Raw genomic sequence first — 14109 nt, 5'->3', positions numbered from 1 at the left:
CACTTACGAGATGATCCAAGGTCTTCAGCACGGTCCAACCAGAAGTTCAGAGGCAGAGAGCGTTGGACAGTCACTGACGAGAGGCAGCTTTAGTGAATACATCCTGCATGTCAGCTTAGCACCTGGGTGGCCAGCCACACCACGTGCTGACACAGCTCCTCTATTATCTGTCACATCCCCTGAAGAAGCAGCCTCACAAATGCAAGCAGCAGTAATGCATATCTTCTGCACCTTTCCTTTTTATGGCTGCCTAGAAATTAATTTTAAGTGCCAGTAATTTGCAATTACGCCATCACTGGTATGACTAAATGTCATTCTACAACAGGAATTATGCAGCTATGCTTTGGTCAACCCCAAATACCACCACTGTCACCTGTGACTTTGAGTGCTGTAACAATATGCTTCAGTGTTCATTTAGAACAAAAACATAGCTTAAATTACTAATTCAGGAGTCCCTTTGGCTTGAAATGAGAAAGCGTTCAATACATCCTGTTAGCTCAGACCAGCACCTACAAGAAGGGAGTACCGAGTCTGAAGGGGGTTTCAATCCCTCCATAGAATAAAGCCTCCCAAAAGGTAGCTCTTTTAGTGCCACCTGAAATCTCACTACTGCACACACAGCACGGACTGCTAAAGGCACAGGAATGCGGAATTGTACCTTTTCAAGGATGACCTTAGCCTGCACAAAACATTCATGTGAGTCTTGCAGGCACACAAGCCCTCAGGCACTTACATAATAATGAACTATTGAAACAGAGCCAAGACATTAGTTTTCAGAGGAAAACAGTCATGAGTTCTGTGATCATGCTTTGTTTTTCACAATGACTTTACTGTGATGTGTAACAAGGGGCTGCTTTGAACCGCTTAACCAGTACAGAAAAAGTCAGCTGGAAAGGGCCTACACAGAAGAATGAGAAACCAACGTCCTTCTGAGAGCATCTTGTACCACCCGTCCCACAGCACTTCAAGACTCTGCTGCTCAAAATCCAAAGCAGACCTGGTTACTTACAGCCACGCAGGGCAGTACTTTTACATCAGCCCTGACCTTACCTGAGTTTTTTTAGGTTTGTTTTTCAGTATCACCTCAGACAGTCTTGTGTCATCTCCTTTCCCCCACACTGACCCGCACGCTGGAGTCCTTCCAAATCAGTTGACATAACTGGCATTTTCAACAGCATCACGCGCTGCTTAGATATTTTGGACAGAAACATTTCTGCAAGTGCTGTGAAACTTGGCCAGCCTCTCTTGCTCTCCGTCAAGGATCAGCTCAACCTGAAATTCTGAGTTTGCCTTTATGGCAGGGCACAGGGAACACCCTGCCTTTAAACTTCAGAGTATAGAACCAAGTCCAAATTAGAAGAGAGGCGTTTTTTTCTCTCAGTTATTTTAGCACTACATCTTTGCTTACTGAATCAACCATTACATCCTTCTGGTTACAAAAATCTAACGTTTAATTATCGATCTTCCCTCTTTATAGTCCCAGTTGATACAAGAACGCCAAGGCAGCTATGAAAAAAATCCTAATAAATATCTTACAAAATCAAATCTAAGCGACCCAGCAATTTCCTTCGCTGCATTAGTGAAGTCCACAAAAAGGAACGATTTTTATAACCCACTCATTATTGAACTATTTCTATAATGCTGCAGAATTAATATGGTTGCCATTTATTAAAAAGGTCACAGAGCAGGAAGTCAAAGAGCCGTTAATCTTCATGTCCATGCTTAAGTGCATGAGGACACAAGCCTTTTTCAGCATTCTCCTCTTAGCTCAGACCACATAAAGGTCAGAAAGCCACTATGTAAAGCTTTTGTTGACTTTGTTATGTTTTTCCTCAACTCTCAGCACATCCACCTCGGAAAACAATCCATTTTGTTCCCCACTGAAGGTACAGCAGGCAGAAAGCCAACAGCTGGCACTTCATCACATAGCTACTTTAACGATAATTATGAATAGGCCCTTCTTTTTATTTCTACAGTCACATTCCATTAAAAACTGCCTAAAAGATTAATACCAAGAACAGCACAATATTGCTGTTATCGACCTTGCAAAGCTATAATGTTGTTCTCCGGAATATATAAGGAGACATAAACAATCGCTTAAACGAAAGCAAATAAAACCACTGCTTGCAAAACACACTGTTCTGTCACATCCCCAAATGCCGGGAAGCACCAGGCTCCACCACCACGACCTTACCCCACAGCTCTAGCACTTGCCTACATAATACCTGCCCACAAATTCCATCAGCTGAGGAGGATGAGACAAAGCATTAGAGGAGAGAGGCGGGGGGACACAGAGAGAAGAACATCCTTCACTTTACGCCAGGCAAGGGCAACCAGCGAGGGTCACGGAGCAGCCCGCTAGGAAACACAGCGAGGTATTTCTCACAACAAGAGCATGCCTCAGCTGCCCGCTGAGAGAAGCTGGAGTGCGCGTTCAGTGGCACTTCAGCTCAAGTCCTACTAGGTATCCACCTCCTCGATCCAAAAGCGAAATCACTTCCCCTGAAGGTACAAGCTTGCCAATGCCCTCAAGACCGCTAACTGAACTCTGCATCGCGTGGCTTTTCAGAGCAGCTCCCACTGCAGACTGGGAGGCAGGTATCAGTACATCTAGTGGAAGCAGGAGTTTTATCACTCAGATGAAATCTAAGAAGCCAGAGGTGCATTCGCCCTCAGAAGACTGCTTTTACTGCCTGAGTTTGATTATTCCATTTTCATCACAAGTTCTCCATTTTTCAAAAACTCGGGAACAGCATACAGACGTGTTGGCTTGAGGTCCTATTATGGCGATGGGTCCCAGAACAGCATCGCCCACCAAGCAGTTTGTACGAGAAATCAAAGTTTGCACAACTACATCAAGAAAAAGTTTCATACAGCATGAAGGTTTGTGGTACGTTCCCTCCAAAAAGCTTGACTGTTTATTCAGATATCCATAAACATCCCATTTACTAAATCTCACACAGCGACATTTTGAGGAAATTGCACTCGTCAAGCACCAGGCATATCCACAAGCAAAGAGCTAGAACAGCAACCTCACCAGAATGCCGTCATTGAAACAGAAGCCCACAAAAGACTCCCACCAACAAAATGACCCTTCACTAAAAACTGCACCAGACCTGCTCAACGTATCCAGTGATCACCTAACTGAATCTATAGCATAAAAGCTGCTATCTTCTAGACCTAAACAGGGCAGCACAACTGACCTTCCCTTCAAACAATGAACAGCAGTCGCTGAAATCCCCTAATCAAATGGAACTGAACAGGCTGGGGAAAATAGCACTTAATTTGGTTAAGAGAGGGGGGTGAATGGAGTGAAAAATGTATTAAAAACAGCTTTCATGTACTTGTAAGTCAATCTAACCGTGCCTTTGACTATATGCAAATGATCAGGACTGCATTCAGCAAAACAGCAATTCACGTTGCAAAGACAACAACCGTAGGCAACGCTGTAACATTACAACACCTGTATCGAGCGTACGTTCAGCTTTCAACATCACATGAAGCACCATGAGTGCTAACTGCTTTGAGCTAAAGCCCTGCCAGGAAGGAGAGAGTAAGGAAGGGCAAAAAAAAGGAAGTAGCTTTCCCCACAGCAGCACCCCGCAGAGGCTCACAGGGTGCTTAGATCTGCCCCCCGAACACTGCAATACCCACTTTAGGTATTCAGAACGGACTTCCAGCCCACTCTGCCAGTAAATTGTCTGCCGTCTTGCTTACTGCTATCTAAAGGTATCTGAGAGCTGATGATTACAGCACTGCCTATTCCAACACTTTCTTCCTGTTAATAGTGCCTATTTTCTGTTCTCACAAGAGCTTAATTAGTCCTGTTCAGAGCAACAGCAGCTGGCACACCCCAGCAGACTCCATTGCATTTTCCCAGCTAATGAAATCCAGCTGAACCATGCTGCAAGTTTTCTGCACTGACAATTACATGTCCTGTGAGCCTTATTCCTACCTACACCTTTGAAGACACCTTTCTGCAAGCAAGTCTGCAGCAATGAAGTCCTGAAGCAGCATGGCGGGAATACATCTCACGTAAGGCCAAAGAGAGCTGAGGCCAGGAAAAGAGACCCCCTCCTCCACTAACGGGGCAGCAGAGGTCTGTGACACTGGAATACAAGAGTAATCGTGACTACATGCAACAAATCAAATATTAACTTAATTTATACCTGTCACCCCTACAACATATTTCATCTGCTCAAGAGATCGTTAATATGCACACACTGAAAAGGCTACAAAATACTTCCTACCCTGACCACATCACGACTCAAACAGATGCCACTTAAAAAAAAAACAGCGAGGGACAGGTAGTTCCATACGGGGGTGAAAATTCAAAAGAAGTTATAACTGAAATCATATCAAACCAGATGACAAGCTGGTATTAAACATGTATTTCCTCTTCCAAATTCCAAACACGTTAATTTTGCCCACACTTCCTTGCTTCGAGTTATTTGCTACTTCTCCAACAAAGCACAGCGGTGTAAGCTGCAGCACCTCCTTCCCCAAGAGAGGCTGCCTGCTTATCGCCACCCCAACTGCCACCCTGCGAAGGGGAGAGCAGCTGCTTGCATTCAAAGAGACTGTCACTGAGCCCTGAAAGGAAACCTTGACGTTTGTCTTCAAACTGGGCTAAGATGAGCATTTTTACATCAAAACAATCAGACAAACTTTCCAGAAAGCATATGTACTCACTGGGCAAGATGAAGTCCGGCTCAGGTTTACAATTACCTAATGGTATAAGTCTGAAGCTTATACACCAAGCTATTGCCACACATAGAAGGTTATTTTTTTCAAAGTACTGCAACAGGAACTACGTGGAAATAACTTCTGCTTTTTATTATTTTACATCTTGACCTGCAGCATCCTACTTCTAAGAATAAGAAAAAAAAAGTGTTCTGGTAGTCGGAACATACTCAAATAAGCAAGCAGAAGTTAAAGATATTTTCAGAAGCCTGTTTTCTGCAGAAGCAAAACTAGTGCTAAGTTTGTCACTGGATTCCTGCTTTTTACAAACCAACTTCTTTGTTGGACTTCTCTTGACAAATGTATTGCTTTAAAAAGCAAAGGCAGCCAGTCACTACGCTCGGTGCAACCAGTGAAACACAACGTCTTGCAGAAAGGATGGGCGCTTGTTAAAAACAAGATTTATCAGAAGATAATACAATTCAAAGTAATAGCCTTCCCTGTAAACTCTGTCCTAAATACTTTTTTGCAATCACTACCATTATCTTGTGTAAGAACGTCTTAAAATCTACCAACACTGTCTGCCAGAAAATTCACTGAATGACTCAGACATAGACACTTTCAGACCATAAATACTCAGAATTGCTATTTCCATTTCAGAACTACTGCTATTTAAGCGTTTGAATTGACGATGGCATAACAGCATAATAATCCAACAACCGCCTGAAGTTTCCTTATCAAGATTTTCCTCATGTACAGACAACATCTCCACTGACGAAAGCAAGCCTGGTTTCTTTGCACAGCATCTCGGACAATACAGTTACACAACCAGAAACCTGTAAAACTTGCAAAATTTTAACTGCCTCACATTGAGCATCTTTGTACGGGAAAGCTTGACACAGCTCCTTGAACCTTCAACTGAAAGCATAAGATGGCAACAGAGATCCAAGCGTTAACATCACTGGCATTACATGCCCTGCCAATTCCCATTAATTTTCCTTCATGACAAATCAACAGAACCGCTCGCCTAGAGCGAGCACAGGCTTTTCAAAGCCCAGCCTTTCCATCCTGCATCCAGGAGTCAGGCTTCAAGTCCGAACCTCACCCACAAGTGCCCAAACCACGGCTCACAAGGCACTTGGGCAGACTTGCAGTGAGGCCACCAGTTCAATGGCACCGACACCACTCCACCGGTGCAAAGACAGGGGTGGGGAGAGCCCTTTGTTTGGCTCAGTTAAAGACCTGACAGAGTATAAGCTCCTATACTCACACATTTTACGTTTGTTATTGAGAACATACGCATCATAAATAAAAATCTGTTGAAGGAATATTCACCATGAAAGGCTTTGTTAAGAACTACGCCAAAATATACTCTCTTCCTTCACGCTAGATTATGTTTTCATATCTGATACATACACAGAAAACATGATTTTGAAAACTTGGGCAGAGTCTGGAAGCAGCTTTTAACTCTGCCATCACCAGCTCTGATTCAGCTTCTGCACTAGTGACTGTTCTCACAAGTTTTCACTATGAAGCTGCCAACAGCCTTATCCACGGGCTTTTTAACAATATTTAGTTGTCAGCTCAGACAAGGGAGTTGCTTCCATATAATCACCTAACGTTACACTTCCAGCACAACAACAAGCTTCTTTTCAAGTTGTCTGCTAACCCCCACTCGCAGTCCTCACACAGGATGAGGTGTCACGGTACAGCTGAAGTTTGCATACATAACAGGTTTCTCTGTGAAGCAAGAACCACAGCCTAACATCATCGTAACTGGAACTGGCTGGTACCCCTACAGGAAAAGAAAAAAACAAACCCAAAATACGATCACTTCCCTTTCTGCATAAAGAATAACAGTTCCAAGCTGAAGATAAGAAAAGAAAACAGGCTGTGCTTTATGACCGCGCTGCACCCTAATTCCGTGACACAACACCTAGCTCTGTCAGTCATAAAGATATTTTCCTCTGCTGCAGCAGCTACCACCCAAATTTGCAGTAGTCTCGTTAAAAAAGACAGTGTCTCACTTCTGAAACGCCACAGAACGGCCCCTGGAAGCCGACGGATCTCACCGCAGAACTCCAAAGAGGCGGGTGGTTGCGTGGCGCAGTTCTGTGACCTCCAGGAGAGGCGAGGAGCACAGCCAGCACACAGCCTGGAACTTAACACTCCCTGACATCAACTACAGCAAGGGAGGGAAAGCGAGAGTTTAAATTACATGTTGGGACCTCAACTCTTGGAAACCAGATTATGCCCAGAGGACCTGTCCGACTTTATAAAACCTGGCCTGTTTTAAGAAATAAACGAAATATTTATGGTTATGAGACAGTTCAACCACCTGAAGAGCTTCCACGCAGCGCTAGGACTGAAAAGTATCTTTAGATAAGGAACAATATCTACAAGTTTTTCTGCTGTGTGACAGGTGCACGTTACCTTACGCTGAGTTACAATGACCTTATGTCAAAGACATTGAAGTTTAATGTTAAGGGTTTTCGCACACATACACCAACACAGCCACCCACTAAAGGCACTAAACCAACCGCCAAAGGTTTTAATTAGGAGTAAAACAGCCACAAGAAGAAACCAACATGCCGCCCACGAAGCTCGCCACGAACAGCAGCTGTCCCATCTTGTTGTCTCCCGGTTGCCTCCCATACCCTCCAACACCCTCGTTTGTCCCGAGCACACTGGGGACGAGCGCCCCATCGCCTCCTGGAGCGAAAAAACTTGCGAGAAACTTTATTTAACCCGCTCTCACCCGGGATCCGCGCTCGGGCTGGCCTCTAGGGCTTGTACCACTGCGCAGGCAGGGCGAGCCTCCCGCACCCCTACCGGGCCCGCAGCCCTCCCGCGGCCTCAGACCCGCCTCGCCGAGCGGCCCCGGCCGGGAGGGGACCGAGAAGGGACCGAAAGGAGACCGAGGGGGGACCGAGGGGTAACTGAGGGGGTCCCGGGGCCCAGCCGCCGCCCCCCCGGGCCCGTCCCGTGCCCCCGCGCCGCTCACCTGGCAACGGCCGGCGCCCGCCCGCCCGCGGCCCCCGCTGCCGCCGCCGCCGCCCCCCGGCCCCGGCCCGGCCCCGGCCCCGGCCCCGCCGCCTCCTCCCGGCCCTACGGCGTCAGCATCGCACGAGGCCGCCGCCGCCAATGCGGGACGCGCCCCGCGCGCCGGAAGGACCGGAGGGGGGGGGAGCTTGGACCGGCCGCGGGGCATGCCGGGAAATGTAGGCGCTCGGCCGAGGGGCGGTGGAGGGACGCGGCTCTGATTGGCGGGGGGGGGCGGTGACGTCGCGGCGGGGTTCCGTTCGCCGCTCGCGCCGTTGCTATGGCAGGGCGGTTGGGCGGGGCGGGGCGGGGGGGCCGCCTCCTGTCACAGCTGCCGCGGGGGCTTTGCCACAGAAACCCCCCGGCCACGCAGCCCTGCCCCGTGGTGGGGCAGAAAGGGGCCTGCGACGGGTCCCACCGGGCGCGGAGAAAGTTAAAAGAGAGGCGTGGTGGGAGCATTTCTGGGGCGCCTTCCTCCAAGGGAACCCGGGCTAGGTGTGGGTTCAGTGCTGAACAAGTGCCACCACAGCACCGCGTGCACCCGCAGCCGCTAGCGCACCAAACACGCAACTAAACGTGATGCTGGTTCCTGGAGGCTTCTGGAAAGCCTGGCTGTTGTGGTGGTGCTGGCATGCCTGACACGAGGTGTCTTTGTTAGGTGATGGGAAGTACAGGCGGAATAGCAGGAAAACCCATGTTAAGATAACTGCTTAGTCCTTGGGGAAAATAGTGGAAACCCTAAGCCTGAATGTTTTACGTCCAGACTGGTCAAAGCACTAGGCCTGCCAGAGGATGATCTTGCGTTGTCAAAGAGAACAATTGGATGATCTGGCAGGACTCATCTAGCTGTAATTTCTGTGGCTCCACTCGCTTCAGTGATCCTCAGAGGCGTGCTCCTATAAACTCCGATCCACACCCAGAAATTTAATCGCAAACAATTGAGTGTAAACAAGATAGTTAATGGAAGCAAAATTATCCCCATAAATTAGTATGTGAAACACTTTGGCCCCAAATGCCTACCAACATAAAATAAATATCGCCCATTCCTTAAAACCTTGCTTACAAAAACATGATTCCCTATTGCCTCCTTTAAAATATTTCCCAACTCACACATTCATTAAAATCTTGAGGGACTGTAAGGCATCTGGGCAGTTACTGAGCACCAAAATGGCACTATTGCATGTATTTAGAGTTTCTATCATCAATCAGAATGTATTTTGACAGCCCTAGGGCTGCACAACAGCAAGCAGCAGCTGCAGAGCCTGCTCCTGGCTCCACCCCTGCCTGTCAGATGAAGCATTTCCTGCCCCGTGTTTCAGTATTTCATCTGTAAAATGGCGCTAATGATTTTAAAATATTTTGAGCTCCAGCGACTAAAAATGTATGTAAAAACTACATGTCATTTTCATCTGTCATTTCCTGTCAGCATAACTTAATGCGTACTCAGCCAGTTAAGAGGGAAATCGAGATAGGAACACTGTTTCATTAAATATTAAATAAACTGAATTAAAGTGGTTTATTCTGGTTCAAAAGCCTGTAAATCAAAAAGCAAAGCTGTGCTCTGCCATACAAGGCAAACTACTCGTTTGGAAAGACACATTTTTTAAAATTGAGTTATGCACTTCTTGGGCATTTATAGACAATTCCTAGAACTCACAGCATTAATATAAAATGTTCACCACCTTAATTCCTCCTCTGACTGTTTTAGTCCTAACTACGCAGTCTTGCACTTTGTGAAAGTTGGCAGGTCATTAGTTAACGCTGTTATTGTTCTTGAGCAAGAGGGAACAAATTTGCCTGTGGTAAATGAAACTCAGACCGGCCAGAATAACCACGGTGAATTGCAGAGCGGCTGCCGCTCTAAAACCCTCACCTAGGTGTTTTCTCAGCCAGAGAAAGGTACCGGCTATTTGGGCAGCTCCTGCAGGCTGTGAGCCAGGCAGGGGCTACAGTCAGCTCTAGCACAGTGCCTGTGTCATTCAGTAAGCGACACTGGGTCCACCCCACCTCCGTTGCTTTGGTTTGGTTTTGCTTCTGTTTTCCCCTGAAAGGCGTAACTGCGATGGGCCCTTGCATGGTGATGCCCCACCCTGCTCATCCTGCCCTGATCACGATGCTCCGGCCGTCATGCAGGAGACTGACACAACTATGTGGCACTCTGGTAACAGCCGAAGACAAATCGTGATTCAGAATAAAACTGCCCTAGGGTGCGGAAGAGCCTGTACATTTTTTTTTTACAGGATATGCCTTATTTCTGCAAGCCTTTAAACTGCTTCATCTATTGGCAAACATATTTGAGAGGCTGCTGTCTGAATTCCCCAGGCGGGCTGCATCCGTGTGACACCGGCGTGGGGCAGCGCTAATGGGGACAACAAGGCCCGGGGTGGGGGGCAGGTGTCACAATCTCCCCATCCCCCAGTGAAGCTGTGCCTGCTCATTCTCTTTGCATTTCCTTACGACAATTAATTAGCTATCAGATCTTCCTTCCCCTCTCAAAGCACGAGGGCATGCTCGTTGCATGCTGTGGCACAGTGCCGAAGGGTGGTGCTTGCTGCAGGAGCCAAGTTCAAAACGGCCAGCATGACGGCTGTTGGCAGCACCACGGGACCATCAGACCTGGCTACCTTTGGGCACACAGCATGGAGAGGTAACTGTGACATTTTTGTGGCCAGCCTGAGTGTCACGCTTCTCCCTCCAGGTTAACAGGGCCCCTGAAGCACCACTGGGCCATCTCAGGTGGGGTAGCCTGCTGTCTGAGCATGGTCTAAATCCAGCCCACCATTCCCAACCCATGCAAGGAGAATAATTTTAAAAATGAAATGCAAAGAAGAGAGGGATGGATTCTGGCCCAATTAATAAACTCCCTCAGTGAGGAGGGAAGCAAGAGTGGTGGAGCAGGAGTGAGGGTAAAAGAAGGTGGCAGCAGTGACGCCTTCCTAAAAAGTCCGAAGAGCCACTGTTGCAACCAGTAATGGTACTCTACCAAGAAAAAAAAAAAAAAAAAAAAGAGAGAGAGAGAGAAAACTGATGTCTTAGAGGCTTCCCAGTGCCTTCCTAAGCACTGTTGAGACCTCCCAACATGTACTCCCTATTGGGAAGGAAAAATTAAAGCCGGTCTCTCTCTTAAATGTAAAAAACAAGCTCCTTAAGATAAGCCTATCTATGGTGTTCTTCCAAAATGAAGTTATAAAACAATGGAAATAAATCAAGGAAAAAAACGTTTTCGTAACATTCCCCTTGTTATACGTGCTACGGGGATGCCTTGGCGTAGGTGTGCCAGTGGGTAGCCCTGCTCTCTGCTGGTGCAGTACAGAACTGCTGGCATCACTAGCCCCAGGAGTACCTTCAGGTGAACCCCCAGGGTGCCCAAGGTGTCCAGGGCAGATGCCTCGCTGCCTCGCTGGCCATATGAAAGACCTGGGTCCAAGTGACTCTGGCATCACCAGCTGGAACTGCATCTGTGACAATTTGGCCTCCCATCACGTCACATCACATCAAAAGAGGGCTGCAGGCACTCTCTCACTGCGCTCCCTGAGGCTGAGGCAGTGCTCAGAGATCAGTACTTCACTGGGGAGCATTTCTTCTAGGGATGCTCGTGATGGAGAGACATGGCTGCAGAGTGTTACATCTGCTCAGAGGGAAAAAAAAAAAGGCTTAAAAATTATTTTGGCTTTCCATTTTGCAAGGAAATTCTGACTCTTTGTAGAGGACAGGTGGCAAAGTCCAACTAGACAAATAGATCCTTTAAATCCTTTAGGTCTTATAGAAAGCTCAAATGCCCTGGAGAGGGCTGGTTTACCCTAGCACAGAGCAGTATCTGCTGCTCCATTTCATGGCTGCCCACCAGCATGGGGAAAAAATAGAGAAACAGCTTCTCCCATCTCACAGAGGCAGGAGAACTCCTGACCCTACTGTTTGTTCCCTTGTTCTTTCTTTGAGGAAATTCTATGAGTAGGTCGTGCCCTTTTGTATCCTAATGCAAAAATAGATTTCAACTGTCATTTAAACAGAGCTAAGAAAGAAGAGGGAATAGTAACAGCTTCAGGCCCTGCAGAAGATTGACAATGGGGAATTCGGCAGGAAGGCATGAGCATACTGTGATCATTGTATTACGCTGTGGGCTTTTATTATTGTTATTTTGGGATTTACAACGGCTGATCATGATTCCTTTTGTCCCTTCTGGTATGTGTCCTGTTGGCCACAGAAATCTGTTTTGCTTATCTTTGAGGTTGGTTATATTTACACTTCAGAGCTGGCATGCTCACGGAACGGCCTCGTCCCTAATCCACCAGCTATCCGTGCTGGAGCTGGGACAGGCTACACGCTCAATGGTCTGTGCATCCATCAGTCTTTGTGCACGAGGCTTTGGTGCCCACACGGCCCTGGCAAGGAGGGCATGGCCAGGATACACATCTGGACCAAGGAGGTTCATGCACCCCCGGGACCCATAGTTCTGATATAGCTAGAGTCTACCTTTGATGAGAAGTGTTCCCTTTGGTGGGAACAGTATTATGTTCACATCTGCCCCGTCTGTTACACGACAGGTCCTTCAGAGCCTGCCATTCGGTGAACTTTATTTCCTAGAATACCTTCTAGAAACTATTTAAGCTGAATATAGTTAATGTAGTTAAACAAGCTAAACAAATGACAATGAATGCCCATATATGCAGCTGGCTCTGGACAACCTTGTGACAGACACTTGAGAAATGCCCTTTAGCTGCTGGAAGGTATTTCCCAAGGCCTCCTTGGGATGTTCTGTGTATGTGTCAGCTGATGAAAATACTGTCTGTATTTCTGTAGCCACAGGTGATTAGGAACTGCTCCCACAGCGTAATTCAAACCTACTAGGCTTCTCCCCGGACAGGGTCAAGTGAGCAGAGAGAAACCCTTGCATGTTTGATTGTATGAGCGACCAAGATCTGCTTCATTTGTGCTTTGTCAGGGCTATAAAGCTTGGGTCCACATAGGCAGCACGAGGTACACTTGAACGACACGTCTGGGTTCAACATTGCTGTTTCCTGAGCTGCAAAGGCAGCAGTCTCTCTGTTCGACATCTTGGAGACAAAGAATAGGAACTTCCAAACAATGCAAACAACCTCGGCCTTAGTGGTGTTAAAAGGTGCATTTAATTTTTCTCACAGCCCTGCCATTACCTTTTTGCTGTAATTACTATCAAATGAAAGTTTCCGTTTGTTCTGGGGTCAGCTATTGCTTAGCTTACCTTGCAGCAGAGTATACTAAGGCCTCATTCATTCACTTTATAACTTATATATTACTAACCAGTTGGAAAATGATGACAGATTTGCATCCTGTTCTGCTCCGTTTAGGAGCTGATGTGCACTGACTTGCAATAACCGTATATTTGCATAGTGCCTTTAACTCCAAAATATTTTAGTTTTACATGACTTACGGGTGGTCATTTCTATCAGCCTTGAAGTGCAGTGACTTCAGGGTTGGAATGTGGCAGTCAGTAACCAGCACACGCTATAAAACAGCATATTGTTCGAATGTCTTATCCATATGAAACTGCAAATAGAATTTAAGTAGACGGGTATTTGATTCAGAAACCAGGCTGCCTTCCCTAAGCCTTACCCTTACTACAGGACATTCAATAGCCGTAAATAAACAAGTCCTGAGTTTTTTCACCTCTCTTTTGTGAAACTGTGCCTTTCCTCTCTGGGGGTTCCCACAGAGCCCCCCAACAATCACCTCTGCACATCGACCTTTTGGGTGCCGCCGAGCCTCTTCGTCCAGGACTGACCGTATCACTTCACCGTGGGGACGTATTGACTGCCAGAGTTAGTGAGTGTATGGAGTAGGCCTTCAATTACCTTTATTCATCTGTATTTCTCAAAGAGTTTTACAGAAAAAGGAGGTGTTCCGCTCCTGTTTTTATATAGGAGGAGGTTGGAGACTAAAATGCAAATAAATTAAGTAACGTGTTGAAGATTACAGAGCAGGCAATTGGCAGAGCTCACAATCAAGCTTAGCTCCCCATCCCCACATCCCCCTACCGCTTTGTGTATCTAACAATACACAGCTTCAAACCCACCACTTTTTAACTCTCATGGTAAAGCAGCAGTTTTGCCAGAGTCTTCTCTTTGACTTTCTCTGGCTTTGCATCAAACCCAACTGGCCGTGCTCTGACTTATTTTATACTTACTGCCACCCTAAGGAGGTTCTCGGATGTGTGGGTGCCATACAAATCAAGGTTTAAGCTAGAGCATAGTGCAATCACATTTTTTGATACAAAACAGACAGAAAGTTGAGAAGACTGAAAGCTAGATCTTGTAAAAAATAAATAAATAAATAAAGTGTGTGGGAGAGAGGAATTGATAGTCACTTCTCCTGTATTGATATATAGCCCCTGTCCAGTAGGAGCTA

The 14109-nt window shown here is 46.7% G+C and overlaps 1 protein-coding gene across 5 annotated transcripts in view; it reads right to left on the bottom strand.

The window, feature by feature from the left end:
* Nucleotides 1–7848, bottom strand: part of ADIPOR2 (adiponectin receptor 2) — a 45649-nt gene extending 37801 nt beyond the window's left edge. Inside the window, exon 1 of one of the 5 annotated variants that reach the window (XM_066990280.1) lies at nt 7688–7848. The gene's annotated coding sequence lies outside the window, so the exon portion shown is untranslated. Of the gene's footprint in view, nt 1–7; nt 32–6710; nt 6855–7441; nt 7573–7687 lie in introns of those variants that run through there. The other 4 variants (XM_048072416.2, XM_048072453.2, XM_048072362.2 and 1 more) reach the window with 4 other exon arrangements.
* Between the last annotated feature and the right edge of the window lie 6261 nt (nt 7849–14109).

This window comes from Anser cygnoides, chromosome 1, assembly GCF_040182565.1.
Source record: "Anser cygnoides isolate HZ-2024a breed goose chromosome 1, Taihu_goose_T2T_genome, whole genome shotgun sequence".
In the NCBI taxonomy this organism is placed as follows: Eukaryota; Metazoa; Chordata; class Aves; order Anseriformes; family Anatidae; genus Anser; species Anser cygnoides.
This window is presented reverse-complemented; position numbering and strand designations above follow the sequence as displayed.